This window comes from Felis catus, chromosome D1, assembly GCF_018350175.1.
Source record: "Felis catus isolate Fca126 chromosome D1, F.catus_Fca126_mat1.0, whole genome shotgun sequence".
Lineage (NCBI taxonomy): Eukaryota > Metazoa > Chordata > Mammalia > Carnivora > Felidae > Felis > Felis catus.
Window position 1 is genome coordinate 56,741,372 of NC_058377.1, and position 13,226 is coordinate 56,754,597.

General features: G+C 54.7%; 1 protein-coding gene across 8 annotated transcripts in view; it reads left to right on the forward strand.

Annotated features, from left to right (window-relative positions):
* Positions 1-13,226, forward strand: part of GDPD5 (glycerophosphodiester phosphodiesterase domain containing 5) — an 87,071-nt gene that overhangs the window by 19,807 nt on the left and 54,038 nt on the right. The window contains exon 2 of one of the 8 annotated variants that reach the window (XM_019811796.2): positions 10,861-11,008. The exons of 6 other annotated variants lie outside the window; for them this stretch is intronic. The gene's annotated coding sequence lies outside the window, so the exon portion shown is untranslated. Of the gene's footprint in view, positions 1-10,860; positions 11,009-12,911; positions 12,934-13,226 lie in introns of those variants that run through there. One more of the 8 variants, XM_019811797.2, reaches the window with a different exon arrangement.

The window sequence follows — 13,226 nt, forward strand, 5'->3', positions numbered from 1 at the left end:
CTGAATAATATTACAGGGTGCGTGCATACCGCACGTTTATCCATTTGTTTGCCGCTGGACATGTGTGTTGCGTCACCTCTTGCTACTGTGAAGAGTGGGGGTTTGGGAGGTGAGTGGGCCTGGTTTGGACCCTGGCTTCTAGCATCACTTGAGCTGTGGGTCTGAGTCCTTCGCCCCTTACTGCTGTGCCTGCGGGGGGAGGGGCTGCAGGGATTAGAAATTGTGCATGTAGAAATGCCCGGCAAGACAGTGAAGCAGGGGTGGGGGGATTCATTCTCGTCATGCACTTTCCATCTTGGGACAGATACCTTTTGGGGTTTAGGGGATCCACATGCCAAGCCCACCTTAACCCCTTTCTACGAGGCCAGCTCAGCATCTGGTGAATCTTACAGCAGTGGAGCGGGAGAGCACCTGGGCCCACAGAGGGGCAGAGACTTGCCCAAGTCTGCACAATCAGACAGTGGCCATGGCAGGATTAAACTAAGGTCTCCAGCCGTCCGGCCCAGGGACTTTCCTGCTGTGGTCTCCAGGATCCATAGGCCTGGTCCTCAGGTGGGACTGGCTCTCCAGGGGCCTGTGTGTAATCCTGTGGCATGCAGGGCTGGGGGAGGCAGGGAGCAGGGAGATGAGCATCTCAGGCTCCTCTGTACAGGGCCAGAGGCAGGTAGCATCAGCTGGGCTCCTCTGATGGCCACCTTCTCCCAGGGCTGTGGACAGCAGCACTGCCCCAGCGATGAGGGGCTCGTGTCGGACTCCTTTGCATGGTTCAGGCTTGTCTGAGGTCCTGCCTTGCACCTGGGAGCTCACACTCTGCTTTCACTCACCTGTTCATTTGCTTATTCCTTCCCTAGTCATCTATTCAGCAAACACTCCCCGAGGCCTGCTGTGGGCCTGGAGACCAAGCCGACCTCGAAGGCAGTTAGTGTGGTGTAGCAGTAAATAGTGTGGATTCTGGGGCTAAACTGCCTGTGTTCCAATCCTGACTCTGCCAATTGCCTGACTCTGCCCTGTGATCTTGGCCAAATTGCTTAACCTGTCTGCCTCTGATTCTTTTTCCCTAAAGTGGGGATAACGATGTTCCAGTGACTGTTATTACAAATCGCCTTGCAATTCAGTGACTTTGTATAAGAACAACCATTTTATTATCTCAGTTTGTATAGCTTGGCAATCTAAAATGGGCTCAGCTGAGGGGCACCCGGGTGGCTCAGTCGGTTAAGCGTCCGACTTCAGCTCAGGTCATGATCTCACGGTTTGTGAGTTCGAGCCCCGCGTTGGGCTCTGTGCTGACAGCTCAGAGCCTGGAGCCTGCTTCGGATTCTGTATCTCCCTCTCTCTCTGCCCCTCCCCCACTCACACTCTGTCTCTCTCTCTTAAAAATAACGTTAAAAAAATTTTTTTAATGGGCTCAGCCGAGTGGTTCTGGCTCAGTGTTTCTGACATGGTTATAAGCCAGATGATGGCTACAGCAATGAGGAACTGGGGCATCTGGAGGTTGGCTGGGCCTCTCTTGATCTTTATGTAGTTTCCGGGCTTCATTTCCATCTGTGAGCTCCTCTGGGAGCCTCGGAGCAGTCAGGTGGTCTACATGGTGGCCCAACACTCCAGCAGGGGTACCCCAGTGAACTCCACAGAAGCTGCATCACATTCGATGAACTGGCCTTGGGAGTCTCGTAGGGTCACTTCTGCCATTACTCCCCAGCACCCCCCAGATTCAAGTGGGGGTAGCCTAAACCCTACCTCTCCCTAGGAACATTGTAGGAGGCGCATGTGGGGTGAAAGCTACTGCTGCAGTTGTCTTTGAAAATACAGTCTGCCACAGTTGTGAGAATTAGGTAAGTCAAAACACGGGAGCTGTCTAGAACGGTGACTAGGCACTGTATATAAGTGATAGCTGTATATAGTCAAGGGTGACCGTATGCAATTTACTCATGATGTGCTGATTTTAAGACCTGATTCCCAATGCAGAAGCCAATCCGATGAACTGTAGCATTTCTCATTTGGGTATTGAGGGATCTATAGGGATTCAACAAGCAGGGGCAAGTGGGAGGGCCCTCTGTGCAAAGGGAACGAAAGTTCCTGAGGCCTGGACTTAGCTCCTGGTGGCAGGGGCTCCCCCTGAGGTGAGGTGGGGGAGGGGGGCTGGGAAAGTGAATGGAGGCCAGGCTGAGAAAAGTTTTGCGGATGGGATTTGATCCTGTGGCTCCCAGGGAGTTCTTGGCTGTTTCTCAGGCAGAGATATGAAGGGCTGGAGTACCCTAATGAGGGAGCCACTTCTGAGGTGTGACCAGCAGAACTGGGGGAGGTACTGGACTTAGGGGGTAGAGGGAGAGGGCAGGAATGATGGGACTCGTGCCCGCGTGTTTGCCCAGGGCGTTTGCATCAGTTTTGCATGTGATGAGCATACCCACACTCACTTGCCTTTTCTCCCCTTCTAGAATATTGGACACTTTGCAATTTTTCTCTGCTGCAAGGGGAGATGGAAGGGTGGGAGGGTGCCTGCCTTGGCAGAAGGGTCTGGAAGAGCCTAGCAGACAACCCTAGGGAAGCTGGCAGGGCCAGAGAACTCTCAATGGCCTCCTCCTCATGCCTCAGCCCCATCTGCGGGGGATGCCCCCCCCCCCCGCCACCCTCATGGTCTCCCCTTCCAACACCCCTGCCTAGTGTGCAGCTTTACAGGGTCCAAATGGAACAGATCCCGGGGGTTGTAGTGTCCACCCCGCTCACATTACAGATTGGGAAACTGAGGCCCAGTGACTTGCTCCAAATGCCACAGCAAGTTAGCAAAGGATCCGGCCTCAAGCTGGCCACATGGCTGCAGCAGGTGCAGTGGCACTGAGGGCTGCCTCTGATTCAGTTTGACAGGAACAGGTGCTCTTCGGGTGCAGGGCTCCTCCCTACGAGATCTTCCACCCTCCACCCCCGAAGCCTCCCCCCAGCCACTCTCTAAGGCCAGTGCTCCCTCCTGAGGGAGGTCGTGGATTTGGAGGTCAGGAACCTGATTTCAAGGAAAGAGAAGAAGGGACTCTTTAGCCGCTATGTGGTCTTGGGAAAGTCACCTTGTCTCTCACCTGTAAAAGGAGCAGGAGCGCACCAACCCCAGCAGGGCTGTCCTGAGGATTAGATGGGCCCTCCGGTGCTGAGCGATAATCTCTGGTGCTGGTGCTGCATCTGGGAAAGGGATCCGCCAAGGATTACTCGGGAGAGGGATTTGAGCTGCTATGTGGAGGCAAGGCTGGACTAGCGCTGGGAAAAGGGACTTGGTCTTGACCCTAAAAGCTCTGAGCTTGTGACGGGGCCGGTCCAGCCCTTCCCTTACACGTGAGAAGGGGCCCAAGGGAACGATTGGGGTGGGATCCAGGCAGGATCCCCTTCGGGGGCAACCTCCCCACCTAGCACTGAGAGGGAGGGCTTCCCAGAGGAAGAGTTTATGGAAACTGAGAGGGAAGGAAGGGTCGAAACAGCAGAGCAAGTACGGTTGCTGTCTCCTCCCGCCCCAGCCCCAGCCCCTGCCCTGCATGCAGCTGTGAGAGACGACCCTGAGCTCCAGCCAAGCTGACCTTGACCCCTGGCACCCATGGTGTCCGTGAGGGAAGCAGAAGCCCAAGACCACACTGCTTCCAGGGTGCTACAGCTATGGGCCTGTCTACACCTGCGTGTGCCTCCATGAGCCTGTGTGTATTCACGTGTCCATGTGTATTGCCTGGGTCTGCCTGCGAATATGTGCTCTAAGTTTGTGTATGTCTGCCTCTGTGTGTTTGTGCATGTGCTAGCACGTGTATGAGAGGGGGCCCTTGGTTTCCTGCAGGCCCCATGGGGTCTCTCCTTATAAATGGCAGACAGGTTAGAATGTGTCCACAAGGGGCCAAGTGCTCATGTGTGTTAAGCCCCGAGGAGGGGTGGAGCAGAGACAGCCCTTGCTCTGGTAGGTGTGTGGGCTGAGGGGAGGTCCAGATCTCACCAGTGGGGCAAATTCAGCAGAAAGACGAGTTCCCCAGATTTGGAAAGCCTCTCCCAGGGGCTCCTCTGCGCAGAACTTGGACCCAGAATCAAATCAGGCACCACCTCTACTCTTGGAGCCAGCCAGGGGCATCAGTGTGCAGCTGAACACGAGCATGGCTGCTGAACCGGGCTGTGCAGGGCCCATGGAAACAGGAAAAGGCATGCCCAAGTCTACCAGGAGAGTCAAGGAAGTCTTTCTGCGGAAGGAGTTTGAGCCAAGACTGCAGGGCTATTTGGTGGGAGGGGAGGGGAGGTGGAGAACAGATGCCAGGTGGGCCTGGGGGCTTGAGGAAGATGGGTAGGAAGGGTGATTCTCATCTGCCGGGCCTGGAAGACTGGAGAATGGAGGTGCCTTGAGATAAGGCACAGGGGTGGAGCAGGTTTGGGGGAATGTGATGAGTCATCATTGGCCCACTGGGGGTGTGAGGTTCCTTTTGGGGTGTCCAGGCCGGGATGACCAGGGGTCCCTGGATACTCCAGACTTGAGCGTGGTCCAGGCAGAGACAGCAGTGCTAGGTGATCTTGCACAAGGAGAGCGTGAAGGGCAAGGGAGGACAAAGGGCGTTGGAGAAAGTGCAGCACGAGGCTCTGGGCAGAGAGGGGGACCTGGAGGCAACGAGGGAAACCAGAGCAAGTGGTGTCCTGGACGCCAGGGTCCAGAAGGTTTCCGGAAGGAGGGTGAGGCCCACAGTGTCAGGGAGGAATGAGAGCTGCACGGTGAGCTCACTCATGTGGAGGTCATGGTTGAACTTGGCGGGAGCACAGGGCTGTGGGTTTAGCAGCAGGTGGGAGGGAGGCAGCGGAGACGTGAGTGTAGACAACTCTTTCAGAGATTTGGATGAGAAGGAAGGAAATAAGGGGTGTGCTAGCTGGGCTGGGGTGGAGGGGGACAGACCGAGTGAGACTCAGGGCCTATTCTTTGCCGCCTGCGAGGAGCCAGCCCAGAGGAGGTGCCGAGGGAGGAGGAGCAGGGTGAGGCTGCTGTGGACACCTGTACCGGTTCTCTGCTGGGGCCCGAGGGAGGGTGCCTGGAGGGGGCGGATTTTCCTGGAGGGGTGGGGTGCAGAGCAGGGGAGGAGGAGGTGGCATGGTGGCGGCCCTCAGTCCTGCCCTGAGCTCTGCCAGGCTCCAGGCTATCTGGCCACCCTGGGGGTGGGAGGACCTTACATGCAGAGGCTTTTGACGTCCTAGGAGGCAGAAGCCCCACAAACTCAGAGCATCCTCCTAAAGCAGGTTGCAAGTCAGTGGTTGAAGCTCAGGGCTGGGCGGAGTTGGCCTCCGGTGGTTTTGGGTCTGCAGGGCTCTAGGGGTGGCTTCATAGCTACTTCAAACAAGAAAAGCCTGGGAAGGTCGGGGCACGGATCCTCAGGCTTCCAAGGAGGCCACGCCCAGCTCCCTCGGGTTAGGGGGTGGCTGTCTGCCGAACTGGAGCAGGTGTTCACAGCCGTCTCGCCCTGCTCCCCTTCTGGGCTGGCTCCTTCCCTGAACAAGCCCGAGTCTCACCCAGCCTGTCCCCCTCCCCCCCTTTCCAGCTAGCCCTCCCTGTCTTACCACTTACCGGGAAGTTCTTCCTCTGGGTCTAGCCGAAGTCTCTCCTGCTGCGCGTTCCCTTCTGGTGAACTTGTTCAACCCTGCTCTGCGGAGCCAAGCTGATCAGCCGGCCGCTTTGAGTGGCGGCCAGTGTTTTTACAACTTGTTTTCATGAAGTTGGTCTGAAGTCTCCCTGCATTCCCAGAATGTCAGACCCGCCCTGATTCACAAGGATTGGCCAAAACAGGATCTGAGCCAACGAGAAGAATCTGAGGACTCAGTCATCCCCCTTGGATCATCTGCAGATTCTCCTACTTTCCTTCTAATAAAAAAAAAGACAAAAGGAAAAAGAGTAAGTTAGCTCAGATGGCCAGGAGGGTAGAGTGTGGGAGGGACGTACATAGGCTCAGATGATGCCGGCCCAGGCTTTCCTCAGGGGGCCCACCTCAAGTCAAGTTCGTTCTGCTGCTTGCCACGTGGGGGAGCTTGAACAACAACGAGTCTCAGCCTCAGTTTCCTTGTCTCTGAAATGGGAAAATTAATGGCACTGACCTCATAGCTGTCTGAGGTGGGGCGATCTCGAAGCAGACCCTGAGACGAGGGTCCACGTGAGAGTGATTTATTAGGAAGTTTTCCAGAAAAGAAGCTGCTAAAGTAATAGGGAAAGTAGAACCAGAAAGAGGAGGAGAAGCAAGCTCTGGGGACATGAGGCCAGAGCTGACCGAGGGCAAGGATGCTAGAGAACTTAGACCTTTACCCAGATGGTCACCGGTAAAGGGGGGCCCTGGGGACCGGCCATGACCGCAGGCAAAGGGATTCCAACAGCCTCAGGGCAGTCCACCCACACACTTGCACAGATGTTGGCTGCTGGGAGGGACCACCAAGAGGCAGAACCTTCCTTGTGCTTCCATTGTTCCCCCAGGCCCAGGTGCTGGCTCGCGCTCTCTCAGCTTCCAGAAGCAGAAACTCACAGAGCTCCTCAGCTGGCAGACGTGGCCCCAGCCCCCAAGGTTCTCCCTGATGAGTCGGCTTCATGCAGCCTTTCCACCTTCATCAGGTTGCCTTGCTGGGAGAAGTCTGCCTCTGTGCCACTTACATCTCCAGCCCTGCCTGCACAGCCTAGGGGGCATCTGTGAAGAGCAGGACATGGCAGAGGGCCCAGGGGCAGTGGTTAGATCAGGGCCATGGAAGCACTGAGCACCACAGAGGAAATCAAGGCCCTTGGGGCCCATCCCCACCTGAATTGAATTTGACTTTTCTTCTCGGCCCACGGCACCCCACCCCACCATGTCTGTGGGCAAAGCCCAGGCGTTCAAGGATTGCTTCTGGAACTCATGCTGGTCAGCATGTCCCAGAAACAAACAAGCAGGAGTTATGCTCTCAGGGCTCTGACGATGATGACTTTAACTGGTGGTGTCCTCCTGGGGTAGCCCAGATAGGATCTGCCCCAACCCTTCTCCCACCCCTGTGATATCACAAGGGATGTCACTCACAATCTGGCCTCCCCACTAAGGCCTTTAGGAGTCCAGCGCTGTAGAGCATGACAGGCCTGGGTCCTAGTTCAGACTCTTGTGCCTGCTGTGTGACCTTGGCCAAGTCAGCTCCCCTCTCTGAGCCTCAGTGCCCCATGTTTCTCACCAAAGTGTTGTATCCACCCACCTCAGGTCTGGTGATTTCAACATGGTGTTAATCCCTGTTTGATACCCAGAGAGGCAAAGTGACTTGCCCAAGATCACACAGCAAAAGGGTGGAGGTGACAGGGCCAGGAATTGCTCCCTGCCCCCTGGCTGGTTAGGGAAGCACCTTACCATTTACCAGCTCTGCTCTGGCTCCCAGCCCTGTCTGATTTGGAACCTGCACTAAGTTCTTAATGAACACGATGGACTGAGGTAGGGACCCCAGTGGTCAGTGCGCGCTGTTTATCACTAGTTCCTCTGACAACCATTTATGGACGTGCTGTGGAAAGGGTTCGTTCTGTGCTCAGATGGACGGGGTCCTGCTTTCCCCAGGCTTAATGTCTAGCACACGTATCCCAAGGCCTGGGCTCCTTCCTCCCTGCCTACCCTTCCTTCCAAGGAGCGGGCAGGGAGCGGCTGGCTGGGGTGGTGGATGCAGAGGAAACAAGCTTGTTCGGTCGTGGCTATTCGTTGCTGCCTCCAGTGGCTCCAGTGCTGGACTAGGTTGGGGTGAGGCTAGGAGAAAGCGCCGATCCGCCAACAAGGCCCCCCTGCACCCCACCCCCAGCTCATGCCTCCTTTGTTCGGAGGGCACTCTCTATACCATTAGACGGCGGGCTCCCCCACCAGGGCTCGGAGCCTCTCCTGGCACACAGAAGAGCTCAGGGACTGTGTGCTGGTGACTGGATTTATGGTTGTGTAGACTGGCTTGGGAGTCCGAATACGAAACCTGGCTCTGCCATTCACATAGCTGTGCCCTCGAACAAGGGACCCAGAGCCCTTGAGCTGTTCTGCCGTCTGCAGAGTGCAGGGGCAATGGGAGGCTGAGGGAGACAAACGAGAGAGTGGACAGACTCTCTGCCCCTTTCAAGGCCACGGCCGGCCCTCCGCATGTGGTCGACGGTGCTGCGGTAGATGGACCGGCATGCGCCAGGCCAGTGGGAAACACGAGACGGATGGCGTTAGGTCCTATCACATCGGTTCTCCCTGTCCGCTGGGTTCCCCCAATCCTCCCACGGGGAATCTGGGCTGGTGGCTATAACCCATTTGAGGAACGAAGACCTGAGCCTAGAGAGGAGGCTGACCTGCCGGCCAGTGGCCAAGCCAGGCTCAGAGCCCAGGTCTCCTGGCTTAGTCTCCTACTCTCCCCTACCCTGTCCCCCTCCGGAACCTGGCTCCTGCTCTCTGGAAGCGCTTTGTGAAAGATGCTAGGAAGGGTGGTGGGCCGGGAACGTGGAGGTTTCTCAGGAGCGTGCATTCTGGTGGCTTTAGTCCAAGGGGATCAGTGTGACCAGTAGGCGCGGAGTAAGTGGGCCGAAGGCGGGCATGGGTAGAGGTGGACTGAGAAGGGGTGCAAAGGAGAAAACCAGTTGTGGGGACCAGAGGTCACTGGGTCCATCCGCTCAGCCTGATGGCCAGGGGGCTGCCAGACACTTCTAGGCCCCCTGGGCCAGGTCCCTTCCCAGATGGTGCTGGAAGGTAAGGGACTTTAAGGAGCAGCAGGTCTGAGGGAGGTGCTAGTTAAGTCACGGTCACTGTCCTTGAAGGAACCCCAGTCGGCTCTAGAAATAAGGCCCACATCTAAGCATGAGGACCTTTCATGGGTACAGCGCTTTCTAAAAGGCAGACTCCAGGGAAGACAGGGCTGGCTGGCAGCCCGGCAGATGCTCAGGTGAAGTGACCAGGGCAGGTGGCCTGGGCCCCACAGAAGTGAGAGCTGGTGGGCGGGGAGTAGACAGGCAGGCCCAGGGCAGAGTTTGCTGGGCCTGGGGGGGGGGGGGGGGGGGGGGAGGGGAATGCAAATGGAGGCCCATATACTTTGTCAGATATTTGAAGGTGATACCACAACTCAGAAACTGCTCAATGAAATAATTTGATTTTCTCTTCTTGACAGATATATCTTCATAATACAAATTGAAATATACACATAAAGGTTTTATACAACTGAGAGTGACTGAATAGCAAAGGAGACTGAATGTAGTTATTAGTACACATCCGGGGGCTTTGTTGGTGGTGTTCGGATGCATTGCTACTTATTTTGTAAAATATATTGTCTTCATTTTTACAAGATCACTGTAGTTGTATTGTTGTAATCAAGATTTTCACATCATTTAAAAATTGGATATTGACGGTAATCATCTGAAGGATCGAAAATAAAATGCGATTATATTTCAAGTGTATAGAATATATTTCCATCAAAAACGTAAATTTTTTTTTTAACGTTTATTTATTTTTGGGACAGAGAGAGACAGAGCATGAACGGGGGAGGGGCAGAGAGAGAGGGAGACACAGAATCGGAAACAGGCTCCAGGCTCTGAGCCATCAGCCCAGAGCCTGACGCGGGGCTCAAACTCACGGACCGCGAGATCGTGACCTGAGCTGAAGTCGGACGCCTAACCGACTGTGCCACCCAGGTGCCCCCAAAAACGTAAATTAAAGTAAATGTAAAGAAAGGAGAACTTACATCCTCAAAACTTGTTTTCATTCCTTGAAATTATCTATGGATATTAAAACTATATACATTGTGAGGCGCCTGGGTGGCTCAGTCGGCTGGGCGACTGACTTCGGCTCGGGTCGTGATCTCATGGTTCGTGGGTTCAAGCCCCGTGTCGGGCTCTGTGCTGACAGCTCAGAGCCTGGAGCCTGTTTCAGATTCTGTGTCTCCCTCTCTCTGCACCTCCCCTGCTCATGCTCTGTCTCTCTCTGACTCTCAAAAAATAAATAGATGTTAATAAAAAAAATTTTTTTAAAAACTATATACGTTGTAATCAACGAATATCAGATTTTAAAGTAAAATTATTTAGAGATGAAATATCCACATTTTTGAACATTTGTAACTGTGAACCTATTCACGGTCCCAGGTGTCCATGTGGTTGCCAGTGTGAAGGATTAGCATCACACTTCATGTTACATTAATTTGAGCAATATGAATTCTTAGATGCTGAAAGATGTTCTTCAGCTGCCTTGTGTATTTATTGTGGATACCGCACTAATTCATGGGTACTTTTAGAACCACAGATTGGAACAGGGAGAAAAGCCAAATAAAAAGAAAATGTTGCTCAGCATTACTGGGAAAGACACTTTGTTATGCAAGAAGCTATGGCTAGTCGCTGTCTGAAAGGATTTGACAAGTTTAATTAGCCTCTGGGATGTTTCCTGCTACTTAGTCCCCTCCTCCACCACCACTCCTAGTGTCCCCCTCCCTCATCCGCAACAACGCAACCCACAGACCTTTATCTGGACAGAATCCTCTTTTGTTCTTCACGCCAAGAAATGGAGAAGGGTTTCAGCGGAACCTGAGTGGTGTTAGGGGAGCCGATGAGGCTCCCGGGTCCCATGGATGTCCTGTGGTGGGGGCTCCTGTATGTTCTCTACTACGTTCGTTTGTGAGCATGTGTCTGTGATGTGTGGGGCTCAGGGCAGTGGCCTTTCTGCCCTACGCCTAAGGGTGATTCAGGGGATGGGATGAGATCTCATCAGTGAGATCTCTATCGTACAGTTTAACGAGAGATAAATGATGGAACTTGTGCCATGGCTGGTGTCTAAACCTCTGTGTCTGCGTTCACTCATTCATTTCACTCGTGTGTGCGTTTATTCATTTATTTAAAACCTGTATTCACTTCCTCCAACCCTTCATTTCATTGTGGAATGCCAGGCCATAGGCAGTCTTGTGATGCAGCCCCAGATCCTACAGACGAGGGAATCAAGGCTCAGAGAAGTGCACTGGTGTACCTAAGGTCACACAGCAGGAAAGCCCCTGGCAGGTTTCACAGTAGAGGATGGACGCCACGTTTGAGTTTCAGGTAAAATCTGAATAGGTATTACTGTATCCCAATCGGCTTTTGGGGCTCTGCCACCCAGCCACCTGCCTCGGGGCCCTTTTCAGCTTGAAGAGCCACTTCCTGTTTGGGGCCAAACACTTCCTTCAAGTGACTCACAGGCTCCCACTGGTCTCGTGCTGGGAAGCCAGCGTGGGGGTGGAGATAGGCCCAGGCCACGTCACCTTCTGCCTGTGACCCCAATTGGGTGACCCTGAGACCAAGGAGTGCCACAGATTAGAGGTAGGAGATGGAAAAGGAAGGAGGATGTCAGACGGTTCTCACCCGGCCTGGTGGGCAGGACTCTGAGGGAGCAGGGGGACCTGAACCCGGGCCACGGTGGGCAAGGGGGCAGCCTCCACATCCCGCCCTTCCCACATCTGGCTTCCAGGGTAGCCACTGCCTAAGTAGCCGCTGAAGCAGAGACGGGGACGGGGCCCTCAGGGAGAATTTGCGACACTTTCTCTTCAGTGCAGAAGGACAGTTAAGTGGAAAAAACATGAGGCCGGGAGTCATGAACTTGAATTTCTGACACCAACTTTCTCATGAACTTGTCAGCTCCCTATCCTTCTCTGGGCCTCAATATCCATGCCTGGGGGAGGGCTCGCTGGCTGTGACCTTTTGTGGTAACTTGGTATCTCAGGATTTATGCGAAGAGATTTGGGGTTGATTTCTGGCTCTGCTACCTTGCTGGCGGCGCCCACGTCTCAGAGCCTTCATTTTAAATTTCGAAATAATAATCACTTTCAAGCATTTTACGTAATTTAATCCCCACATCAACCCTGTGAGTCAGGTTTACTATTACTGTTGTCATTGTAACTATTTTATAATACGGAGATTGAGGCACAGAGAGGTTAAGTAACTTGCCCGAGGTTACACAGTAAGAACCAAGATTCTGATGTGGACAGTTTGACCCCAGTGCCCATGCTGTTAACCACTATGTGCTTGCTACTCAAACTGTGGCCCTTGGACCTGAGCCTCAGCATCACCTGGGAGCTGGTCAGAAATGAAGGATCTCAGGCCCCCTTGTAGACCTACTGTGTCGGACTGTTTTAACAGGGTCTCCAGGTGATTTGTTTGCACACTGAAGTTTGAGAATGTTTCTATTGAGAGTGTTTATATTCCACCCATCACTTAGGGTCATAATGAATGGGAGGCGAAGGAGATAAGTAGGTTTTGTAAACTGTAAAGTGCAGTGCGTTTAGAGCATGGTGAGAAACCTGGGGACTGCAGGTAGAGGGAGGCAGGGTTAGGGTGCCCCGGGGGTCTCTCAGTAGCCGGATGTCCTCTCTAAGCTGTCTCTGAGTCCAGTTCTGTCCCCCTCCAGTCTGAGGCCGAGCTTGGCTGTGTGTTTCTTGCTGGGGTGTGGCTCCAGGGCCTGATCGGGTTGGAGAGTTCTCATGTTGGCATGGGCTTGAGCCACCCCTGTCCTGGGGCTGCAGGGCACCAAGAGGCCCGGGTCCCAGCCCTGGCTCTGTCTACAACTCTCTGGGAAGGCCAGGCCAGCTCCCGGCCCTGCCAGCCTCGCTCCGCCCTGGTGGGCAACGCGGCAGCATCCCTTGCAAGCCCGCAGTGCTGCCCCAGAGCTGTGTCCCTTCTCCGTTTCTCTCCAAGGCCTGTCGGAACCAACTCTCCTCCCAGTTCCCCGGGCAGGAGGGCTGCCCTGCCGGCTGTAGGAGCTGGTGGTAGGGGAGCCAGTACATGAGTCAGAAGTTAGCCACATAATTGCGGTGCCCCAGATCCCGCCTCCAGCCCACCGCCCTCCCCCATCGGCTGCATTAGAAGAGCAGCTGGTTTGGCGGCTACCGCCAGAGGAGCAGGTCTCTGGGCAGCACGAAAGGGCCTCTGCTCCCCCAGGAGCCACACGCAGCCCCAATTTCTCCCCAGAGTGGCTGGAACTTGGATTGCATGTACGTGGGTTCTGGAGCGGGCAAGAGTGGTTCAGGGTACTGGTTGTCCTGTGTTTGGGGTTGGGGCTGGTCTGTGGGCAGCATGTGTGGAGGTAGGATTGCTTGTGGGGTGTCTGGTGGCCCATAGCTGGACCACCTGCCGGCTTAGCAGCTTCCCTGGGCAGGCACAAGGCGTGACCCATCCCTGGGCCCCACACCCAGCATGGGGTGGGCACGGCATGGGGACTGGCTAAGGGTCAGGTGGGAGAGGAGAAGGTAGGGTGGACCGATGAGTGATTTGACTGGGTTTGTCC